Consider the following 3,333-nt stretch of genomic DNA (forward strand, 5'->3'; position numbering starts at 1 on the left):
CATGCGAATGAATAAACATTGACAAGAACAAGTCTTGACACGTCTTTCCAGTGAAATTCTGTACCAGTTTGATGTGTCACACACCTGGCATCCCATTTGCAAAACTGAAATTGAATCCAAAATGGCAGCATGCAGGATGGCCCCCATGTTGGTCACATGCCCTTACAGGTTCTCCTTCCCCTGTCGCTTGTGTCTACTATCGTATGTCTGCCAAACTCTCTGTTTTCATTTTATACTTGTGCTTCCTTCCTTTTTTTGACACACTCTATATATAAGGTGACATCTTTTTTCTAGCCCCATATATTTGAGATCTTTTTGGTCATATGTTCTACCAGAGATTGGGCAGTTTTGAAAATGCTATGCAGTATGTTTTTTTACAGGACTGTGTTACATACAACCTTCTCTGTTGCTCCGCCCATTTGGACTTGAGGGTCGAACTGATATATATAAAATAGTGATGGGAACATCCGAAGGAAGGAAGAGGCAAAGTTGCCAGGGGCTGGAAGAAGTAATTGAAAAATTGTGGAAGTCTCACCGAGAACCATGGCGGAGGTGATGGGGTGCTGTGAACCCTGAGGTGGACGAGCGACTCCATCAAATCTGTCATGTCTGGCTCCGCCCCTTTCTTGTACCTCGTTGTTTTTACGTTGTCACGCCCCCTCCCTGTCCAGCTGTACCGTGTTAGACAATCATAGTGTTCAATGAGTATGTGTGGGTATATATACAACCTATGTCACTACTTACCTTCGGGCATCATTATCGGTATTTCAGCTCCTGGTCATTCTTTGATTGTTGTGTTTCTTCTACCTTCGAGTTTACTTACGGTTTATGGTGTTTTGGGTTTTCGGTATGTTGGGTCTCAGTGTTGTGTAACGTGGTTTACGTCATGGGTTTGTTTGAGTGCGTGTTGCTTGTTAATGTAGTTCTGCAACGTGGTCGATGTTTAGGGTTTGTTTGAGTGCGTGTATCTAGTTCATGTAGTTTGTCTCCATAGTTTATGTTACAGGTTTGTTGGAGTGCGTGTTGCTTGTTCATGTAGTTCGATAACGTGGTTTGTGTTACAGGTTTGTCTAGAGTGCGTGTATCTTGTTCATGTACGATCCCTTGTGCTGTTAGTAAGTTCTCTTCGTTCTGTTTGTATTTAGTTTTCGTGTTCGTGTATGGTTGTTTCTTGCTTCACGTATTCCTGTTCATGTCAGTGTATGCAACTGTTAGTTGTACTCTTGTGTTTAGTCCGGTCTAGCACCTTTGTCGTTTCTGCTGTCTGAATTCAAGTGTGTGTTCTGTTTATCATGCCTCGTCGCTCACGTGCAACTCGCGTGTCCTCAGGCCATGTCAAACATGTAATAAACCCCACTAAGATCGTACGCTCTGCTTCGCATGTGTGTCCGCCCCTCTATGATACTACAGCCCCACCGTTACAGAATGATGCCACTAGTAAGGACACAGCGAGCGAGTATCACGAGACTGTACTTCCTGAACCATACGTACAAGACGATTCACAGTTTAACATGTTTCCTGTGGATCTCCACTACAGGCTACAGAACGGCATACCGTTCGATTTGCCGTCGTCGATTAGCCCACCCCATGTGTATAATGGGGAGGGACCCCTGGAGGGGTTTATTCTGCAAAGCAGTTTGTTTTTTGCCTCTCTACTGTGCCCAGAGCCACCAGGTTTTGTAAAGGTTAGATTTCTGTTACAATTCCTTGAAGGAACAGCTCTACAATGGGCACATATATTAATGACAAAGAGAGCAGAGGAAATGAGAACCTTGGAGGGATTCTTTGGACTGCTCCGGGCTCGGTTTGGTACATACAACGCTAAGCAATGGAAACGCGATTGGTCCAACCCTGAGGAGGTAGCAGCCTTTAGGGCTGGATGGTTCTCCAGCGCTCCGTTGGCCGCCCTGCCTACGCCTGACGCCCTGCCTACGCCTGACGCCCTGCCTACGCCTGACGCCCTGCCTACGCCTGACGCCCTGCCTACGCCAGCGCCGCCGGTTCCTGCTTCGCCAGCGTCCGCGCCAGAGGTCCACGAGTGTCCTGCGTCCGCGCCAGAGGTCCACGAGTGTCCTGCGTCCGCGCCAGAGGTCCACGAGTGTCCTGCGTCCGCGCCAGAGGTCCACGAGTGTCCTGCGTCCGCGCCAGAGGTCCACGAGTGTCCTGCGTCCGCGCCAGAGGTCCCGGAGTGGCCTGCCTGCGTGTGTGAGGCCACGGAAAGGTTGGCGAGTGTGCCACAGACCCAGGAGGGGTCTGCACCTGTTCCCTTGCCTTGTAGGTCTGAGCCATCGCCGCCTGTTCCTGCTACCCGGAGGGGTTCGACGCCGATGCTGCCGGTTCCTGCTTCGCCAGTTCTCACGCCCCGGACGGGGTTGACGCCAGCGCCGCCAGTTCCCGCTGCCCGCCGGCGGACCCCGCCTGTTCCCGCTGCCCGCCGGCGGACCCCGCCTGTTCCCGCTGCCCGCCGGCGGACCCCGCCTGTTCCCGCTGCCCGCCGGCGGACCCCGCCTGTTCCCGCTGCCCGCCGGCAGACCCCGCCTGTTCCCGCTGCCCGCCGGAGGACCCCGCCTGTTCCCGCTGCCCGCCGGCGGACCCCGCCTGTTCCTGTCCTGGCGACCCAGGAAAGGTCGTCCTCGCCGGCTGCTGTACCGACGGCCCAGGAGAGGTCGTCCTCGCCGGCTGCTGTACCGACGACCCAGGAGAGGTCGTCCTCGCCGGCTGCTGTACCGACGGCCCAGGAGAGGTCGTCCTCGCCGGCTGCTGTACCGACGACCCAGGAGAGGTCGTCCTCGCCGGCTGCTGTCCCGACGACCCAGGAGAGGTCGTCCACGCCGGCGCCTGTTCCCGCGACCCAGGAGAGGTCGTCCACGCCGGCGCCTGTTCCCGCGACCCAGGAGGGGTCGTCCACGCCGGCGCCTGTTCCCGCGACCCAGGAGGGGTCGTCCACGCCGGCGCCTGTTCCCGCGACCCAGGAGGGGTCGTCCACGCCGGCGCCTGTTCCCGCGACCCAGGAGGGGTCGTCCACGCCGGCGCCTGTTCCTGCAACCCGGACGGGGTCACCGCCACCGCTGTTGCCGCAGCCTGTTCGCGCGGCTCAGAGGGGGTCAGCATTGGACTCGGAGGCCCGGAAAGGGTCCGTACCTGCTACTGCGGTCCATGTTGGCTTGGGACTGGTCGAGAGGACCACACGGCCTGTGCTCAAGGGTTACCTGCCCGCTGCAGAAACACTGTTTAGGCCTGCAGAGGCCCACCAGACTACCCGAGAGACTCTGAGTGAGTCTGAGCTCCCTATAGGTTTCGACCCAAGGACTATGCCTCTTTTCTCATCGCCTG

The sequence above is a fragment of the Brachyhypopomus gauderio genome, unplaced genomic scaffold (genome assembly GCF_052324685.1).
Source record: "Brachyhypopomus gauderio isolate BG-103 unplaced genomic scaffold, BGAUD_0.2 sc106, whole genome shotgun sequence".
In the NCBI taxonomy this organism is placed as follows: domain Eukaryota; kingdom Metazoa; phylum Chordata; class Actinopteri; order Gymnotiformes; family Hypopomidae; genus Brachyhypopomus; species Brachyhypopomus gauderio.